Source organism: Sciurus carolinensis, chromosome 7 (assembly GCF_902686445.1).
Source record: "Sciurus carolinensis chromosome 7, mSciCar1.2, whole genome shotgun sequence".
Classification (NCBI taxonomy): domain Eukaryota; kingdom Metazoa; phylum Chordata; class Mammalia; order Rodentia; family Sciuridae; genus Sciurus; species Sciurus carolinensis.
Window position 1 is genome coordinate 12,114,773 of NC_062219.1, and position 21,986 is coordinate 12,136,758.

Here is a 21,986-nt window from a genome sequence, read left to right on the forward strand (position 1 = left end):
TGGTTGGCTGTGTTCTTCTGCTGGGTTCCTGATAGGGTGCAAATTCGCGCCGGCCGGGAGGTGAGGTTCGCGCCGCCGGGAAGGGGAAGTTTGCGCCGGCGGGAAGGGAGGGGCGCTGCTGCTTATTGTAAAGATCAGAATGTTCTCAGAATAAGAACTTCTTGGTCCCTGACAAGCGGGGAAGGGGTGGGTATGGAAGATAGAGGGAAGATGGATAGACTAGAAGGAGGTTGAGGGGAAGGGAAGGCAGGAAGGGAAGGAGATGCGGCCAGTCTGCAGAATGATGCCAAGCCCACCTATAACTCGGCCACAGCGAATCCCACTTTCACACTTATCTATAAAGCACCCCCTAAAATCACATAGCCAAGTAAACAGGAGGAAGACCAGGAGAGCAGGGGAAGGGGCATGGAGGAGAGGGGGCGAGGAGGGACCTGGGACTGAAACGGAGCAGATTACGTTCCACGCGGGTGCGGCCATGTCAAAAGAACCAACTGTTAGAATAACCATAAGGTACTAATAAAAGCATTTTAAAATCCCTAAATAAGAGCTACACACCTAAACTCTATCTGCAAACTTCCATTCGCCATTATGCACTGTTTTTTCTATTCGATTCTCACCCGAAATGCATTTTTGTATTGTTTCATTAAAGGAAAGAAATAATATGGAAGAAGTTTTTTTTTTTTTTTTCCAAAAACAACAACAAAAATCAACTCCACAACTGGGGGAATCCCGGCGTGGTGTCAGAGAAGAGCTCGGGGGGTCTGGAGTGCCACACTGTAAAAGACGCCTGGCAGGAACCCCTTCCTCTGACATCACCAGCCAAGGGCGGTCTGCCTGCGGCTTAGCAGGCCTGTTTCGCAGACTCTGCAATTGCAAAGAAGATCAAAGCAAGCCTCCCAGTTTATCTACAGAGTTCTTGACTCATTAAAACAAACTGAAAACAAGGATCCTAAGTTATTTGAGGAAAACCTAGAATGTGATTAAAAAAAGAAACGGGGGCGGGGGGGGGGGGTGGAATACCAAACGGGACAACTGACTCCAGAGGAAACGACTTCCTGGAGAGAAGACAACTTAAAATTCTATTAAGTATTTTAGGAAAGATTTGAGACAATACGATGCCCATAAAGCAAGATCAGGCCGCTATGAAAAAGAAGTGATCAGCGCATTCAATAAGAGGTAGGAAATAAAGTCAGAATAGCTGAAAAGAAACTTCAACGGATAAAATGAACCACGTAAAATACCAAAGCCGTGATCTGGGAGATCGTGTTGAAAAACACCAGGGAGCAAAAGGTTAGGACGCAAGGATGACGTATCCAGAGCTCAGAGAGGAGCTTCAGAGGCGCCATGAGCTGGGGAGACCAGGAAAACAAGGCACCCGGAAAGCCTCCCAAGAACAAGGAACCGCCCCCCCCACCAGGCTGTCCGGCCCCAGGCCGAGAGCGCGCTCGGTTTCGGTACAGGAACACAGCAGCACCAACGCCCTCCGCACGCAGATGGGCTCCGGATGTGGCGTGCCACGTCCTCAGAAGTCACAGGTGGCTCTGCGGCAAGAGAAGTGGACCGTGACCCAAGGGCCTCACTCTGGCCTGGGCTCAAGGAACACCTTGTGTGACTGTGCAGGACGAGTCACCTCCATATCCTGTCTGTCCCCTCCAGAAAACAGAGATGGCCACGGCCCCGCCTCACTGGGCTGGGCATGACACCCGGGCAAACCACCGAGCAAGCGGGCCGTCATGCAAACCAAGCTGACGGGCAGCTGTCTACGTGTGAATGTGCACAGGGACAGAAGCGTTAAGGTATGCAGCCCGGGTGACACTAAGGGTCCGGCTAAGACCCACAAGGTCACATTACCACCACCTGAGATCCTTCCAAACGAAGCCGGCCCTCGAGTCCACAGTGGCAGGCAAGCCCTAGGGGAAGAAGCCTCGCAAATGAGGCGTCCTGTGCTGGGACTCCATCGTTGGGCTGGGAGTGAGAGCAATAAGCAGAGACCAGGGGCCATCAGAAGATTTAGTTAAGTCCCCGCCTGTCACTAACGAGACTGATCTAGAAAACACTGATGCTTCTCAACACTGAAGCCTTTGGACTGGACCAGCGGTGGTCAGGTGGTCACCCTGACTGAATTGCAGAATTGCCCCTGGATCTCCTGAAGTCCTGCCTGAGAGTCTGACCGACAGGCCAGAAGAAAGACCAAGCGACTCTTTTTCTTGGTTTAAACTTCCTGGAAGATTCTAATGCAACCAAAGAGCCCTCAGAAAAGATGACCCTGAAGGTCCTGCCAGCTCTGTGGAAGGTGAGGGGGGCAACCCGAGAGAACACAGAACCTGAATTTAAAGCCCCTCTCTGACTCTTCCCGTTAGTGCGAACTTGAGGTTTCTCTGTTGTTGTTGTTGTTTGGTGCTGAGGATTGAACTCAGGGGCACTCAACCACTGTGTCACATCCCCAGTCTTTTTTATATTTTATTTAGAGACAGGCTCTTGCTAAAGTGCTTAAGGCCTCACTAAGTTGCTGAGGCTGGCTTTGAACTCGATCCTCCTGCTTCAGCCTCCAGAGCCACTGGGATCACAGATGTGAGCCACCACATCTGGCAACTCTGAGGTTTCTAATCCTTGCAAATTTCACTTTCCTCCCCTGGATGTGGAAATAACAGTACATCCCCCATAGTGTCCTGAGGCCTAAATAAAATTATACAAGTGAGGAACCTGAACCCAGAAGCTAACTCTTAGTAGGTGATCCCAAACTGTAATTACCATCGCTATTCTAATTCTATAATTAAAGTGGCAGAGGGACGTGTGAGCTCAAAGGTCAGTGACATCCTGAAGTGCCCTGACTGAACGGGTTGACCAGTGGGACGGGTTACAAAGTTGCACAGGCCAAGGCACCAGGAGGGTGGAACAAAAGCCTGGGGACACCCAGGGCAACTGCTGAGAGGGGATAGGAATGACAATGCGCAACACCTACAACAGGACCGGAGCCCACATCAGGCAGGAGGCCACAGGAAAAGGCCTTCCTCCCCTCAATGAAGGAACTCTGAGGAGGAGAAGCCGGGGTGAGGAGAGTGAAGTAGAGGGAAGTTGTAGCTGGCTTCTGGCCAACTGGCCAGGGTGAGGGAACAAATTCCAAGACAAAACTCTCAGCGGAGACTCTTGGCTGATTTATTCCTGAGCAAGTCAATGCCAGCACCACTTACCTCCCCCTCCTGCTAAAAACAGAAACGTCCAAACAGCCCCGATCAGTCCCCTGGCCCCTCGACTACCTTAGACAAAGGGGAATGTACGAGCAGCTCGTTTTAAGACGAGTCTTAGTGGTTGTGTTTCTCGAATGTACCCCAGTGTTCCTGGGGTGCAGGGCACGGGGGGGCGTCCATCTGAAAGTGCTCCTGATCCCATCAAAGCCGCGACTCGGACGCGCCAGCCACTTTTTATCTGGCTCTATTGTTAATCCCTCCTCCTTCCACGAATAACTCAGAACAATACGAAATTCCTCGTTTCTCTCAATATTTTTCAACCACACCCTTTTCTCTACAATATCCATCCCGCCAAAAATGATCTGGCCCAATTCACATCCGATGGAAATGGTGGTCACACTTGACCGACAGCGAACCACCTTCAATTCCACTTCTCTGAAGATTTACAAAGTCAGAGGAGCCTTCAATTCACCACACAGGGAAAACAGTTTGATCAAGTCCTTCCTTCCCTGAAATTTTTTTCTCGATTATTTTTGATTATGCAGGTGGCCTGAGACAGCGTCAGAGTCCTACCTGGATGATAACCGGGTGCCGCTGGCCTACAGAGCTTGTTTTCCACCTTTATTTCAGGATCCGAATTCTGGTTTTGGTCAAGAGGTGACAATGAATTTGCCAAGTATGTCCAAGTGTCCCTCTGGCACTCGGCATGTGGGCAAACTGGACACCGCGGTCAGGGGCTGGCCGAGTGGGGAGGCTGGCCACAGATGCCCACCCACCAAGCTGGGTCCTTGAGGAGAGCGAGTCCTGCTCCAGAAAAGAACCAGGCATCTTCTTTGATTGTTGTCTCAATTTTCATGATATGAAGAAAATACCTAGGATTTCACTCCTGAAAGCTGGGGGGGGGGGGGGGAGTGGAAGGAGGGGGAGGGGGAGGAAGGGGGAGGAATAAGAGATGAAAGTTACTAAAGCTGCTTTGTGCTAAAAACAAAGCACCAACCTCCAGACCAGGACCTGCTTCTTCCTGCTCTGCCCCATTAGAAGTCAGGCTTTCTCCCGGGACTTCCCCAAGCTTCCAATGGTCCATCTGGTCACCGAGTGTCGCTTCCAATGCTAAACACTCCCTAACAGCTCCATGAAAGCCCAGGGCCACACACAGGAATTCCCACAGGCAATAAGATGATCCTAATCTCTGATTGATGAAGTATTTATTCAGGTCAGGATACAAATAGGAAGACTAATCACAGAGGAGGAAAAAGATGTGCAAGTCATTACCGACGAGGAGACTGTGCATCTTCTTTGACACAAGAATACCTCAAGGTCATGATTACCATGGAAATTTTATGTAATTTCTCGGAAAATGCCTCTAAAATTTTATAATGCAACAACAGTCCAGGAGAGAAATTCAAAGTTAATTGGTTTTGGTCAAAGGTTACTTCGTAATACTTAATTACAGTCTGAATTATCGTCAAATTGAAGTTTGGAAAAATGGGTAAATTAAACATGGACCGCAGCTGAATTTAAATGGCACAGACCATTTTTCCCTTCTTAGGGGTTTCCCAGCTCCTTGTCAAATCTTCTGAATGCAACACATTATTCCAAGTCTTTTTTGCTTCTGGGAATAAAACTCAGAAGAAGGAAGCAGTTTGGTATAGGAGGTCCTTATTTTATTCTGCCTCTAATTGGGAGTAGAAACAAATGACATCAAATAAATAATAAAGCTTAAACCAGGGCCTCTCGTAAAGCCTGGAAGTGGCCCCAACCATGTGCTCATAACAAATGTTCTTGTAGAATGAGAGAAGATTCATTTCTGGGTCTTGGCACCAAAAGGGGAAGAAAAAAAAATGTACAGAAGAAAGATCTTTTTGTATTCTTTTTCTTAAAGAGGAATCCCAAACTGTATGAGCTTGAGGTCCGCCAAGTGAGACTCTCCTGGGAAGAAAGTATTGGCAAAGTGCAGTTTTGACCAAGGTTCATATCCAAAATATATAAAGAACACCGAAAACTCAACAGCCATAAGAAGACAATTTAAAAATGGGTAATAGACATTTTTCAAGATATACAATCAACATTGTTACTAAATATCAGGGGAAATGCTCAACACTGATTACCAGGGAAATGCACATCAAAACCACAGAGACACATCACTTCACTCCAGTAAGAATGGTTATTCCCCAAAAGACAAAAGATAACACGTGCTGGCAAGAGTGTGGACAACGGGCAGCCCCTGCCCATCCACCGGTGGGAGTGTAAACGAGTGCAGCCATTGTGGGCTACGGTGGGGCTTCCTCAAAAATATTCAAAGTAGCACCACCATGCGACCCACCCCTGGGATGTGCATGTCAAAGAGACGTCTGCGCCACCAAGTTCAGTGGCACTGTTCTCGTGACCAAGAAGTGGAAGCAACCTGAGCATCCATCAGCTCACGCACGGATGAGGGAAATGCGACACATACACACGGTGGGATACTTTCAGCCATAAAAGGAGTGAAATTCCATCATTTGCAACAACACCGATAGCACTAGAGAGCAGCGTGTTACATGGAATACGGCAGGCAGGAGAGGCAAGTGCCACATGACCTCACTCATGTGCAAAATATCAGAAGCTGATCTCATGCAAATTGACAGCAGGGGGATAGACCCACGGTCACTAAATCACAGATGCAATAAGCTCTAGTGCTACTGCACAGTGGGATGACCACAGGTAAAATAACAAACTGTGTATTTCCAACAACTAGAAGAAGAGATTTGAATGTTTCTGCTACAACACAGATATATGTAGCTTCAATGTGCAGAGGTGTCACATGGTGACCCATAAAAATGTACAATTTTTATGTTTTTATCTATCAGTTAAAAATTTAAATATTTTAAAACAAATGACTGGGGTCTCATTTTGTTTTATTTATCTATGGGTTGTGAGTGGGGCAGTCTTACCTAGTTATCCAACAACTTCCAGGAAATTTCAGTGGAAATAAATCCATTTCTCTCAGGAAAGCCACTGACCCATGGCCATCAGAATTCTGCCTTGCAGACAAACACCAAGAGTTCAAGGAGTCTCTCCCATCTCAGGTCCAGCGGAAGGCAGAACAGGGAGGGGGCTTGATTACAGAACTGAGTCCTGAGCTTCTTTTGGCAGTAATCAAAACCTTCTCGTGAGACCAGAAAACATAATTCTTAAATTGAAACTCCACACGAGCCTATTTGACCTCTCATGGAGGAACAGCGTAGAGGGAACACGACTCTTTTTAAATGGCTCTTGGTGACCAGCTGTGGGAAAATGTGTGGGAGGTAAAGCCTGCACCGTCACCATTTTTAAGTGTGCAGTGTGGTGTCCTTCCCTGTGCCGGCTGTGCCCTTCACCACCACCTCCAGGACTCACCTCCAACCTGCCCACACGTCACTCTTGGACTTCCAGCCCCCAGGACCGTGAGCACACACTTCTCTGCCCACCAAGAACAAAACATGATTCTATTTCAGGATATGTGTTAAGGCACAAAATGAGAGGAGGGCTGGAAAGGGACCCAGTGACCTGTCAAGGCGGAAGCTACCTGACTGATGGAGACAGTGGTCACCTAGGATTAGCTGGCAAAGGCACCAGGGCACCTCCTGAACCAGACCCTGGTAAGCAGGTGGGCCACAGCAGCCCAGGTGGAGCCCATCTTGGAGCTGGCACCCCAGGCAGAGCCAGTGGACATCCAGTCCGAGGCAGGGCTCCCAAGCGAGATTTGCTGGCCTTTCCCCACAAGGGGCCAGCACTGCAGCAGAACGGTGCTCAGCCAATCCAGGGCTCTGCCCCACCTCCCTCGCTGCAGACCGATGGCTCTTCCGGTTGGTGCGAGTTGTGCAGTTTAGGTCTTGACCTGCAGCCTCCCCTTCCCAACCGAGAGCTGCTCAAAACGCTTCCTCCTCCCACGCTATCCCAAACCTGCCACCTCAAGTCCCCTTCATCTCACCCAGCACTACCACCCTGGACGACTGCCCTGGAAACCAGAATCATGGGCAGAATACGAATGAAGTTAACCCACTTCAGCACCCAGGAAGCACCTAGAGAAAAGGAGGTCTGGAAGGAGGGAGAGGAGGAGAGGCGAGACCAGCACCCAGGTGGGCCCGACCGCCCTGTACCAGCTGGCTGGTGTACCACCTCCCGCAACTTATGAAGCCCCGTGGGCGTTTTCTCATCTACCCTCCAAGGACCCCTGATCGGTCCACTACTAATTCAGTGGTAAAGCTGGGATTCGCCTGAAAATATTTAGCATCGTCACTTCCGAAAAATCTCTAATCCAAAAACATAATGTCTATATAATCCATCTCTTGTCACTGAACAACTGAGAGCAAAGAGGTATTAGTACCTCTTATGGTATTTAGGAAACTACGTGATAATGAAAGAATCAGAATTAAAGGAAAGTCAAGTCCAATCTTTGACAGTGGCCACTGGAACTACTTACTATTCCATCTGTCCAGACTCCTAATCCCTACATTCCAATCATCGGCGCCCTCTCAAACAGGAAGCTGCTCATAAGGGAAGCAAGCCCCCTGGGCCGGGATTCCTGTCTGCTTCCTTCTGACTTCTGCACTAGAGACCACGTAACCTTCCTGCCTCCATTCGTGACTCTTTGACTTACTGCGCATTTTTTAAGGTTGAAGTTTTTAATCACCTGTCAGCACCCTCTCACACAAATTTTCGATACATGTTGATGTTTCCTGCAGCATCCTATCTACTTCTCATCCAACTAGCCACATGGGAAGGCTGTCTGAGGCCACGGGAAGGGAAAGAGGAATGTGGCATTCTGTCACGCACCCTCCATCTATAAAATGCAGGCAGCACTGAGAACAAAGAGCCAGTCTCTGTAGCTCCAGGCTCCCCTGTGAGGGAGGCGGGGCAGGTCACCACAGTCCCAACAGACTAACTGGCAGATGGCAGGTCAGAGGGCGCCAGGGGATGAAATGCTTCTCACAACAGGTGGGAAATCTGAAAGATAAGGGGCAGCAGGCTGGGAACAGCCTGCAGCGATTGGAAGCATGGCTTCTTGCACAGGTGTGTTCACACCGGGACAATTCCCAGACCGCCACACCATGATTTGCACCCACAAGCTTTGATAAAAAGTATTATTATTATTTTTTTTTAAATGCTTCTTACTTAGCAACTCAGCAGGAAGGAAAATCTTCAAGCGCTCATGTCTCCTACGATGGGAAAGAGAGTCTGGCTCTCTAGTCCCTCAAAGAGAAAATGAAGGAATGACTCATTCCTTAAAGTCAAACTGGCACTACAAAAACTACACAGAGAATAGAGACCACAGAAGCACGGCCGCGGATAAAGATGAAGAACAGCAATGGACGCGGGAAGAGGGAGGACTCAAAAAAACCCTGAAGAGTGCAAAGAACATTATTCACACTGCCCTGCCGCGCTGGGGGCAGGAAGGAGCACCCATTCTGCATGACGGCAGTGGGCTGCGATTTTTTTTCCCCCCCCAGGACAACAGAGATACAGAATTTTTTAAAAGTCTCAGTCTTTTAAAACAGAACATCAGAGCCAGGCACAGCGCTCTGTACCTGTAGTCCTAGCTGCTCAGGAGGCTGAGGCAGGAAGATGTCTTGAGCACAGGAATTACAGGCCACCTGGGGCACACAGTGAGACCCTGTCACAAAAAAGGAAGGAAAAGGAAAGAAAAGGGAACTGCAGAGCTATCTGGCTTAAGGGAAAAGGAAGATGGTACTTGTCAGTTTACTTAGTACCTAATATATAGATATGGCATCGACGCTTTATATCATGTAAGGTTCACAATTAAACTTGAGGTATTTTATTGCACCATTTTACAGATGAGAAAGTTGAGACCCAGAAAATCTGCCTAAAATGCACATGGACGTAACAGAGTTAAGACAGAAAAGATCTGAATCACATCGAACTCCAAAGATGCTCCTCCAGGACATCCTCCCCACCATCCTCAGGACTGGGGATCGAACCCCGGGCTTTGCACATGACAGGAAAGTGCTCTACCACTGGCTACATCCCAACCCTTTTAAATTTTATCTTGAGACAGGGTCTCACCAAGTTTCCCAGGCTGACTTCAAACTCGTGACCCTCCTGCCTCAGCCTCCCGAGCAGCTGAGATCACAGGCCTGCGCCACTTGCACCCAACTCTGGAAGAATGACCATGAAGAACGCAGGCAGCTTGGGACCCGAGGTGATAGCTGCCGAGCAATCCTGCTTAACTTTGCCGCCCGCTCACTCGGCTGGCCAATAGCTCCCAGAAAAACGCACCGCAGACACGAGGGCTCACGCAAGAGACTTTATTATGCGGACGACTAACACATCCACTCCAGAGTGAAAAGAAAAAAAAAAAGATAAAGATGGCATGTGGCTTCTCCCAGATATTAGAATCTCGCGGGCTGGAAGGAACCAGTAGCGGAGGAGAATACTTGCAAGCTGACTGATGAACCAATAGCTATTTAGCATGTTAGGACGTAAGGTGGGAAGCAGGAAAATGGGGGCAGCATAAGCCGGAAATTCCTGTAACCTAAGAGGCAGGCAGAGCGGCAGATTGACAGATTGGTTGGGAGGCGGGGTATCGGCTTTATATTACAAAGAACAGCATGGAAAAGCTATAAAGGAACAATCAGGTGAGGATCCTGGCCTAGGGATGATGGCAAGTTCCTTGGCATAAAACCTCACACCTAACCATTTCAATTTTAAAAACTTTTAGATTTTTTCCAAATTTGAGAGCTAATGGGGATCACTGAGATAACCCAGGCATGAATGACACATTTCAGCCCAAGACACTTCTGGTCCAATTGCTTCCAACACTTTCAACCTTTGCTGGGCGCCTTTGTATGGTGCATCTTTACCATTCCAATGAATCATCTCCTAACATGCTGAAATGATGTAACCTCTGTGTATACTTTTTCTTTATTCTGTGCACACAGATTTGCCCAGAAAATCTACCTAAAATGCAATAGATGGATTAATTGTTGATCCAAAGATGGATAAAGTGTTAATGATCCAAAGATGGATAAAGTGTTAATGAAGCACTGAACAGAAAATCCAAATCCCAGAAAAATCAAAAATTCTAATTTATGGAAATGCTTATGTTTCAAAATATAAACAGATCCAAGTCTTATCATCATCACAGTATTCCAGGACTGTATGACTCTGTCCCAGAATTAATCAGTGATCATTACATAAACAATAAAATGACAAGGTTCTGATTAACATATGATTCTCATGAATACAAAAACTTTCAGGTTCTTCCAGAGACCTCATCTGGGATTGAATCAGGTTTAGTTTTCTTAGTTATAGGGAAAATGGGGGCTCAATTAAATTTCAAGTTGCTTAGACATTATGCATTGATGATGGTCAGGCCCCCACACACACAGGGATAACCTGATGTTTCAAAAACCCTACATCGCTGTAAGCTTCCTGAACTACTGAAATGACAAGAAGAGACACTTCAAGTAACAAGTAAAAAGCTAACAGACCTAAACTTACATTACTTGTACATCCACTCAGCAAATAAAGAACTGGGCCTACAAGGGTTAAATGAGCTACCAAGATAAGCCCATCCTTCAAACCACATCCCCACCCTTTCCTCTTCAACCATGAAAGTGTCTTTGGCTTTCGTCCGTTTCATTAAAATACTATTCTAGTGTCCTTAAAATTGACTACACTTTGGGTTCTGGCATTTGTTGTTCTTAAAGAGGAGCCTCTACACATTAAAATGTTGATTCATAATCAGCTAATGACAAATATTTGTATGACTTTGCCAAAGAGTATCCGTACACAAAAAAAATTTATAACTAACATGATGGTTAAAATGGAATGCTATCTACTTAAGTCCAGGAACCCCCAATATTGAGGTTCTGATCAACAGGAAAAAGGTTAATGAACCCAGTCAGGACTCAAACATGAGCTCTCGGAATCTCGAGCACACACTCTGCAGTGAGGGCTCTACAAAGAGATCCAATCCTGAAGGAAAAGGCTTTGTCTTTTTTTTTTTTTTTTTTTTTTTTGGTACTGGGGTTGAACCCAGGGGCTCTTAACTACTGAGCTACAACCTCAGCCCTTTTCATTTTTTATTTTTAAACAGGGTCCCACTAAGTAACTTAGGGCCTTGTTAAATGCTGAGGTTAATTTTGAACTTGTGATCCTCCTGCCTCAGCCTCCCTAGCCACTGGGATAACAGGCATGCGCCACCATGTCCAGCTACAGGGTCACGAACATCCCGATGGAGATGTCCAGGTGGAAGTCAAACACACAGAACCCCCAGGGAGAGGTCCCAGTGGGAGATGGACTGCAAGGGCAGTAACTGGCAGGTCATGATTTAGGTGACCCGGGATGGCAGCTGGGAAGAGCGCCAGCGTCTGACAGTGGGATGCTGCAGAAGAATCCAAAAGGAGGCAGGAAAGAAACAGCGACCAGAGAAGTGAGGCAAGAGAAAAGAGGGCCAGGGCAAGGAGACCAGGCTCAGAGGACCAGCAGGGAGCAGGCGGGGCTGCTGGGAGGAAGTCCCCGCCCAGCCAGTCTGGGGGCAACTTTTCCCTTTCTGATAGAACTCACTCACGGGCACGGTGTTCCTTTTGACTTCGACTCAAAAGTTTCCTTCCGACTTTCTATTCTTAAACTTTTGTCTTTAAGCTTCAGAAACTTGCTGTGTTAACTCTGAATTTAGAAGCAAAGTGTTATCTATTACCAAATCCATAACTGGGAAATATCACAAAATAGAATGAATATTATGGACCACCGATAATGTCACCCAAAAGTTTAAAAGAAAAAAGAAGAAAAAAAAAGCTATATTTGAGCTTTACCAGTTGCTTTAGGGAACATGCCTACTGCCCTTAGGAAATTAAGGGAGCGAATCACTCAGCTATGACTTCTGAGCGACACTGAAGTGGCTCTTGGTAACAAAGCCTGTGGTGTCTTTGGGTTGCACTCAAGTAGGGCTTAGGCAGGCTGCAAAGGCCCTGCGCCACCATGGAGTCACCAATTACACATGTACTCAAAATGGGATCCAGCTGTTGGCTAAGTCCCAGGGTCCAGGAAGGGGACCAGAAGTCCTGGGAACAAGGAAAGTCAAAACTGGTTTGAACAGACATTGTGTCTGAGGTACAACCCAAGCGCACAGGCAAGAGCACCAACGTGGGCGACAGAGGAAGCCTCACCCGCCTGGGTCCTGGAATTGCAAAAGACAGTAACTTTACACATGGCTGTGGCAGAAAATAAAGGAAACCTTTGCTGAGAAAAAGCTTTTTAATTTGAATCCATCCCATTTAATGATTCTTGCTTTGATTTCTTGCGCTCTGGGGGTCTTGTTAAGGAAGTCTGGTCCTAAGCCAACGTGATGGAGATTCGGGCCTGCTTTTCTATTTGGTGAAGGGTCTAAGGTCTAATTCCTAGCTTCTTGAGCCATTTTGAGTTGAGTTTTGTGCAGGGCGAAAGACAGAGGGTTTAATTTCATTTTGCTGCATATGGCTTTCCAGTTTTGCCACCACCATTTGTTGAAGAGGCTATCTTTTCTCCATTGCATGTTTTTGGCACCTTTGTCGAGGATGAGATAACTGTACTTATGTGGGTTTATCTCTGTGTCTTCTATTCTGTACCACTGGTCTGCCTGTCTATTTTTCATGTGCCCCAAATTCCTTCGGTGCATAAACAATGCAAGCATTTGGTAGGAAGAAGAAAAGTCCCCCTGTGTGTTCAAGAGGCTTGGAGTGTAACAGAAGTGAAGGAAGCAAATCTTGATCATCCTCAAAGGATTCTCCCCGAATTACCTGACAGATGCCCCCATCCTTATTTAATTTTGCTGTGTAGACAGGGATTTAATGGTTTATGCCAGACATGACAGAATTGTAATCAGCATCTTCATTTTTCAAAGGCAAACCCACTGAATGGTCCACTCCACGCACCACAAGGTGATGGGCAGTGGAGAAAGAATGACCAGGGAAGCTTTCCAGGCTTCAGTTCCTTTTCACACAAGCCTCATACACCCCAGGAGACCACACACCGAGACACTGGAGACCGAGACACTGGAGAAAGCATTTTGGCAAATGGTTTGGATGATTCAACCTCAAGTTTCCTTAACCTGAGTGTCACCTTGCTCTCTGACCCACGCCTTTCTTTCCCTCACAAATCTTCTACTGCAAATTCTAAAAAGTATACCCTGCACCCTCAAGAAGCCCTGCTGCCATCCCAAAGTAGCACTTACAGGAATTGTAAATTTGTTACCTCAGTTAATAGCCTCTGGTCTCCTTCCATACACCTTCAAGGTACAAATTAAAATCATTTCCCAGATACTTCAAATTATGTAAACAATATGCTTTTGTTCCCAGGAATTTTTACTTCTGATTCTATGCAAAAGTATGAAAAGAAAATAAGGTAATTCAAGTTAATAATGCTACATTTCAGTCCTTAAGCCCATGACACAGAAATCCTACCTAAGACATTTAGTACTTGGTATTTAGATATAAGCTCTGCCTTTTGTTTTAGTCTTAAAGGGCTATTATATCAAAAGACCATGATAATATCCAGAATAACTATGTCTTCACTTTCAAAAGCAAACAAAGCTCATTTGCAATTTGAGACCACTAATTTTAAAAACTAGAGCTAAATTATAAAAGAAAAACAAAAAGTTCCAGTGAGTTATTGCACAATAGAGTGATGGTACTGACTGTATCATAGATCTCAAAAGCCTAGAAGAAAGGAGTTTGAATTTTTTCGCAATAAAGTGATACATGAGGAGATTGATGTTCAATCTGATTACACAATGTGTACATGTGTGGAAACATCACAACTCCATTAATAAAAATAATTATTGTGTTTTTATGTATCAAATAATTACAAATGAGTACAAAAAAATTTAAAATATCAACAATGAGAGCTATGAAAATGGGATTTGTCTTGACTCATTCCAATGTATGCCTACCACACATGTGCAGTTAGCCTTTTAAAAACAAATAGGCAAGACAGTTAACAACTTTATTCAGCTAACTTAACTGTGAGAAGTATTCATGAATATACATTTTCACATTGGAATTTCCAACATTTATGTCCAAATGTTAAATGTTAGGGTTGGGGTGTACCTCAGTGGTAGAGGGCTTGCTTGGCATGTTTGAGGCCCTGGGTTCAATATTCAGGCTCACCTATAAATAAATAAAAGATCCATTGGCAACTAAAAAAAATATTTAAAAAATATTAAATGTTAGAAGGTAATCCTGTGAATACCAACTGCATGGAATTTTATTAAAACTTAGCCAAACCAGGCAACTCAGAAGGCTAAGGCAGGAGTAACACAACTTTAAGAATAGCCTTGGCAACTTAGTGAGACTCTGTCTCAAAATGAAAATAAAAAGGGGTGGGGATGTAGCTCAATGGTAGACCACCCTGGATTCAATACCCAGTACTCCATGCATAAATAAATTTAAAAACCTACTAAAAATTTGCTAAAGGGCATAAATACCTAAAAAGTTCAGAGCCATTTATGTTATTGGATAGGAAGATTCAAATCAAGAGCAGACCAATTCTTCTTATACTGCTAAACATCCAGTGCAAAGTCTGATTTTTTTAAACAATCTGATAGGTTTATCCTAAAGTTCATCCAGAAGAACAAACTGTGGAGAAGAGTCAAGAAAGCATATGTTGAGGAGGGAAAAAGTTTATTCACCTTACCAGATAATAAAATATTCTATAAAATTATAGTAATTGTAATTGTCTGCCACTGAGCCCAAATTGTCAAAGTCCCAAAAGAGAAGTTATAAGGTGACTCAGAAAACGACAAGAGTAAAGTTGGGCAGGTGAAGTTGGTCTCTGTAACAAGGAACAAACAAGGTTTTTCTCTTCCCAACCCACTTCTCTGGGAACAGACTCACACTGTGTCAGGCCAGCAGCAGCCAGTCTCCCCTCACCACATGCAAAGCCAAAGCCGTGTGACAGCTTCTCACCAAGTCCCCGAGCAAGGTTGAGCCCCACTTGAGGCAAACCCTAGTTGCCACCATGTAATCTACCTTTCGGGGACTCACGGGAGAATGGAGGCACTGCCTCTGTGCTTTCAGAGGCTGCTCCCGGGGCCAAAGGGCCCCACAGGCTGCCACTGAGTCACCAGCGAGTCAGTCCCCACTGGCCAGGGCCCTGCTCGGGAGCGTCCACCTCCAGCAGCAGCCTCCTTGTCACCAGAACGTTCCGACCCTGCCTCAGAGCTCTGGAGTTGTCTCTTCCCTTCAAAACGTGATTCCTCACGGCGCGTCCTGCAAGAAAAGAACTGCTGAGCTTTCAGACGGCTGACACCCACAAAGTGGCAGTGCTGGGGGTGAGAAACTGAGTTCTCATCACCGAGGACGACTCTCAACGCAAGCAGGACTTGCGGGGCGCGTTCATCATTCGGATCTGCTGAGGAATCAACAAAGATCCGGATGATCTGGAACAGGCCCTTAAGGGAACACTGTTGTGCATTCCACAGCGTGAAGCTTACCCAGGTCTGGACTACTCCTCTCCTTAGTTCTTTGTCATCCAGCCAAAGCCACGCAACACTCTCAGAAGATGCAGCAGGCTGCCTGGCTGTGTTTTCTGTTTCCACGTCTGGCGGGGCCTCGAGGTACCTGGGAGCAAGAAGAACTATGAAAGAAGTCTGCTGCATTTCTAAGCTGGGATTACTGAGACACCTGTGGAACAGTCAATGCTGTGCCTTGTCCTGAGTCCCCAGACGGTCAGGGGAGGCTTACCTCCTGCCACTCAATGGCCAAGGGCTGCAGCACTTTCCAGAAGTCTACAAATGCTTTTCTTCCCTTCCTCATTTCTTTTCTGGCTCTAGGGGGAGAAGTTGTTGGGAAATAAGATGCTCAAATATAAGTGAGTGTGTGAGTAGGTGTTTGTGAGCACACACCCCACGCGTGCAGCGCACACTTGTGCGTTACGTATTAAAGCCAGATTTTAAACTAGAATTGGCAAAATTGGCAGGTACTGTGTTAGTTTCAGTTGCAAAGTGACATTTGCTTTCAAGGAAATTAATTTCTACTTTGTTGAGAAAATATTACAGTATGGTAAGTATACCTTAAATAAAAGCAAACTTCCTATTTTTATTAAATAGGACCAGGTTCTAGGGAATTCTCAACAACTATAATGACATACAATGAGGACAAGCCAAGTGGTCCCTTTGGATCTGTCACTTGATCCACAGGATGAGACCCCACAGGGACAATCTCCAGTCAGTCACCCATAAGTCTCTATGATCCTGGTTTTGAAACGTTTGCAATCCTCACTCTGCCTCTGCAGGACACAAAAGGGGGAAGAGATTCAGGGAGATTTGCTTAGTAAAATGAAATCCTGACTGGCGTTGCCTATGATTTCATTTACTTTTTATAGCTTGGCTTTCCAACATAGTAATTGCTTTCCTTTTTTAAAGGCATGGATTTACACCACTTTTAATTTGGGTGTCCCTATACATAGATTTCAGTCTATAATAATAGCACATTCACAAGATCCCACCCCAAAGACCTAAATATAACAAGCAATTTAGGAGGATTTTCTTTTCCTATGAAGCAAAAATATTAAGGTGGGCAGAGCTGACTTATGTCTCTGACACCAAAAGACAATCACTAAACCAGTTTTTTTGCCACTCTAAGTGAGAAAAGCCACAAAATCACACACCTTACTTCTTCCAGGAAATTTCTTTCGGAAAAGTGTCAGAAATGTTTTAAGTGATGTTGTTTTATTTCTTATCATCTCTGGTTCAGATATTAGTAATTAAATCTTGCAATGAGAAAAGTTGTTTTCCCACTAGTTTCAAGTCTTACAAGGCAGGTGCAGAATTCACCTCTGCCCTTCAATTGCCCCAGGGAAAAATGTCCTTAAGTACTTTTCCCAGAATCATAAAGCTGTAGAGACCAGCACAGGGTAGTTCTGAGAACATGCGCTCTGAAGTCAGAGCAGACTGAAACCAGCTCCGCTACAGAACTCCTCACCTCGGGCAGCCTGGACCCCTCCCTACGGGCCCGGAGAGCTGCTGCTCAGTACTTCCGTGTTTGTTTTGATGCTGGGGCTGAACGCATAGAGTATTTCACGTGATGCTGATGAAGTGCCTGATACAGCCCTGGCAGCAACAGGCTTTTACCAAGTGAAAAGATGCCATCACTGCTGAAGAAGGAGGCTTCTGGAAAGATTTTCTCTAACCCTTTCATTTCACAGACAAAGCAAAGTGAGGACCAGAGAATGTACATAGTGCACAAACCAACCACCTGCAGCTCAGCAAGTAGTTTACACGCCGGGGCAACTGAAGGTTTCAGTAAGGACTTGTGCAGATGAGGAATGAAAACACAAGAACTTCCAAGTTCACAGGGGGGCTGGCTACCTCTCATCATCACTGAATGTGTACACAAATAACAAGCTCCCCACAGGAGAAGGCCTCCATTGGATGATGGGTAAAATCTGCCTTTATCCAACTTCAGTAAGTCTTCATCTCAGCTTGACCGTTGGAGCCTGTGTACTTACAGCTGGTTCCAGGCTAGGACGCCACCCAACCCATCAGGAGGCAAAAGCAAGAGTGAACTCCCAGACCCAATGCAATCCGGACCCACATGGACCCCAATCCCATCCAGAGAACATGCCAACTTGGACAGAAATCACTGAAAGGGCAAGGGTTCAATATGGAAAGGCAAACTCCGCTATTAATCTATGAAGCTTAATAAGAAGCACTCTTGCCCCTCATCACAAAGGCTCCTTACACAGACACACATCAACAAGCTGCATCATGCCAAGCTGCATCCCTCCAGATTTCACTTGGCATAAAGGGAACCAGGTACCAGGTATAGGTAGTTTCTCTAGCCGAGATTCCCACCTGGCTCAGCTTTTCCTCAGGGTGGATTTCCTAAAGTGATTGTAAGCAAATCTGAGTCAAAGTCAGATACCTTGAACAAAGTGGAAAAGATGGCCAAGTTCAAGATAAAGTAAAAATCACTTGCCAGGAAAAAAAAGAAAACTGGGTTCCTCCTCTTTCAGCGTCCTAGTTTGAAAAATCCTCTTCTTCAAAACAGAAGCCAGAAAGGAGGAAACCTAAGATGGATGCAAGGAATTTACTTTGGACACGTTCACAGTAGCCAAACCCAGTAACATGACACAAGCAAGTCCCTGAGATGCTGTACCACAAGTCACGAGTCCTCACATCCAGTAGCAGGAGCCTGTGCTGAAGTAGTGACCATACCAACTCCAGTAAGCCCGGACTTCCAACTCAGGGATTTCACAGCAGACACTGTCCCGCTTCTGCAGAGTAGCTGGGGCAATTCTCCCCACGAGGGAAAGTGGTGCAAGTCTCATGTTCGACTCAACGGGCCTGGGATGATGTCAACGAGCTTGTCAATAACTAGACAGGTACACCTGGACATGTGGCCACACCCAACGTGGGCCAGCAGCAGCTCTCACAAGCTACCTTTCCCCCTTTGATCTCATGGGTGCTTTCTTTGCAGCTGATTTTCTGGAAAATTGCCAAGCATTGAGAGCTACATCATGACATGGGCATTCATTTTCAGAGGCTCCTTTGGACCAATAATTGATAGGAGAGGAAAACAGAAGCAGGAGTCATCAAGCAGGATGCTGCAGATTCTGCCAGGTGGTGACTCAACTGACAGGTAAACAGAATGAATTCATTGTGAGGAAGCAGCAGCAAGAGGGAGGTCGGGTACAGGACCTTATCTGAACTGTCAACTCCTGCCCCTCCCACGGCACGGAGGGGATATAACAACGACCGGCACAGAAACAGGAAACTCTTGCCTGCAGATTTCAAATAACAAGACAGAAAGCCTGTGATAAGCTAGCCTAAGAAGGGAGTGTGCGATAAAAGGCAAGACGATGATTATTGCCACGAACATTCTACAACAGAGAACGCTGGCCTTCAAGTATGGATAAGTGGACGGAAACTGGGAAGACATCCAGACAGAAACCACACAAACAAAGCTCCAGAGCAGAGCTTCCAATAGAATGAAGTGGTGAGTGCCCTACCTAAGTTTAGTTTCCTGGCAGCCATATTGAAAAAGTACAAAACAGGTGAAAAGTCACTTTTTTTTTTCCTTTGGTACCAGGACTGAACTCAGGGATACTCGACCACTGACTCCACCACTGAGCCATGTCCCCAGCCCTGTTTTGTATTTTATTTAGAGACAGGGTCTCACTGAGTGAGTTGCTTAGCACCTTGTTTTTGCTGAGGCTGGCTTTGAACTCATGATCCTCCTGCCTCAGCCTCCCGAGTCATTGGGATTACAGGCGTGCAACACTGCACCCAGTACCAATTTTAATAACAGAATTTAACCCAATATATTAGAAATGTCTGGGAGATTGAGGAAGGAGGATTTCAATCTGGAGGCCAGCCTCTGAGCAACTCAGCAAGACCCTGTCTTGAACATCAAAAGGGCTGGGGATCTAGTTCAGTGTTAGAGTACACCTGGGTTCAATCCCCTGAATCACCAAAAATAGAAGGGAAGAAAAAAAAAAAATAGTAACATTTTATATTTACTCTGTGTGTGTGTGTGTGTGTGTGTGTGTCATCAAAACCCAGTGTGTAGTTTGTATTTATAACACACTCTAGTTGCACTGACCATGTTTTTCAAAGTGCTCAACAGTCGCATGTCACTAGAGGCTCCTGATGTGCATACACAGGTCTAGAGGCAAACCAGGTAGGTGGATTTTAAACCGGCAGTAACTAAAGCAATTAGGCCAAAGCAGAGGTTTCCTGGGGACACCCTCAACAGACAGGTCCAGATGACAGGCTAGACTGGCAGTGCAGCTCAGTGGTAGGGCACTGCCCAGTCCTGACAGTCCTTTCTCCTCTCTCACCCACATGGCAGGACCCTCCTCGCAGCCCACCAGCCCTCCTGTGACAGACCAGCTCACACCCGGGCTCCCCAACATGGGTGAGGCCCTGGGTTCAATCTCCAGTGCCAAAGACTGAATAGAGGGGACAGAAGGAAGCGGGTGATGCTCTGGAACAGGTCGTGACAGGAAGTGAGGTCCTGTCATGGTCCACGGTTGCTGCTCCTCCACCCCCACGCTCTCAGAATCTGAGCCCGCAACCTCCCGAGGCATCACGCCACCTGCCCGCCACCCGGTCCACTCCAGTTCCTTTCCCAGGGACTTTTCTGACCTAACTTGTCCCCATCAGTTGGACCCTAGTTATTTCTAGTTATTTTCTTTATGTCATCACAAACCTGAAATCCTATGTCCCTTAGTTTTCCTGGCTAAGCTGTACTGATCCCACAGAAAATGAATTCCGAAGTCCCATCATTCCATCCCTACCTCCTGGTCTGGCCAGTGCCCGGAGATGCCTTTAACAGGGCAGGTGAAGAGGAGAGACCAGAACTTTTTGCTTCTACCCAAATAAACATCCAAAGCCACCCACGCTGAGACCCCTTTGTGCTCCCCTGGTAATCCCGTCCCCCACATTATTCTAAGAACACCTTCCCTCGATTTCTTCCCTCTCAACCTCAACCTACTTCTGCCTCTTCGTCCAGTCTTCCAGCTGGAACCTCAGAGGGGTGATCTCACGGCCGAGGCCCCCGCCTGTGCTCCTGACCTCCCTGGAAGACCCCTCCGCTTCCAGCGTGTCCACCTTCCTCCCGCGCTTCTAGGCTCTCCCACGAAGCCCCACACCGATAAGACTTCCCTGGCCCTCTCAAGTGGTCCCTTCATGTCTGTTTCCAAGGAGTTTTCCCTCAAAATCTTTTGGGAAAAAAAGCACACCTGCATGTGACATCTCTCATTTGTCAACATCCTAACAGCAAGGAACTCCCAAGGGTCCTCTGAAGGCTTCTCAGTGACGCCCAGACTCTAAGTCTCACAGCCTCCCTTCACTCACTTGCAACCGACAGAGAAGAGTCACAGGGAACAAAGAACAAATCAGCTGCACCTCTGCCCCGAGAGATGCACAGTGGCATCCTGCTGAATGTCGCCCACCTGTTTGTGCAGGCAGACACACCTGTGTGGCTCCCCTGGCGTTTCCACTTAGATATCCCGTAAGCAGCCTTGGTTTTATCTGTCCCCTGCCCAGCTCCTCCCACACTGCCAAACTCTCTCCTCCTAAACAGCATAGGTGCAAGACTCTTCTCATCTCGTCATGTTCTGCACACATGGGACCGTGTTTTACATGGTGCTGACCTCCTCTTTTCACATGGGAATCCTTCCAGATCAAGTGGATGGAAATCCAAGGACTGGAGGTGCCACCTTTGATCCAGCCCTCCCTGCTGAAAGCAGCCACTTAGTTTCCAATTCTTTGCCACTACAAACAACGCTGCAATAAATAATCTTGTCCAAACAAATTACATACAGCAGCTTTTATTTCTATGGGAGAGTCCCAGGGGAGGGACTGTGGGGTCAAAGGCTACATGCCTTTGAAATTTTGATGGACTCTGCTAGAAATCGCTCTAAAATGATGATTCCTGCCAGCCACGCTGGACAACTCGTTGCCAGCCAGGGGCATTACGGCTTTTTAAAATCCACGCCAGTCTCTAAGCTCTATTGTACATGAAGTTTAGGAACTTGCCCTCGCCTGGCATCCTGCTCGGGAAATTCATTCTCTCCTTTGACAATCCTTTCTGAGCCATCTCCTTGGTCTCCTATCCTTTCACTTCCAAAAAATGAGCATAAACCAGGTTTGCCTTTTGCCCTGCTCCTGTCTGCTCTCTCTGCAGGCTCTCTGGCAGGGTTTTAGTGTCCCCTCTAGGAGACAAACTCCATTCCATGTAGCAATGAGGACCTTGTGCTTGGAGCTCCAGGTTAGTTTTCAGTTTTAGATACACATGACAGTAGGGTGTACTCTGACATACATACAAGGGTGCA

At 46.5% G+C, this 21,986-nt stretch overlaps 1 protein-coding gene across 1 annotated transcript in view; it reads right to left on the reverse strand.

Moving 5' to 3' along the window:
• The window catches only part of Tiam2 (TIAM Rac1 associated GEF 2), a 218,392-nt gene that overhangs the window by 171,293 nt on the left and 25,113 nt on the right, over positions 1 to 21,986 (reverse strand). Inside the window, 1 exon segment of the mRNA XM_047557396.1 lies at positions 15,640 to 15,766. The gene's annotated coding sequence lies outside the window, so the exon portion shown is untranslated.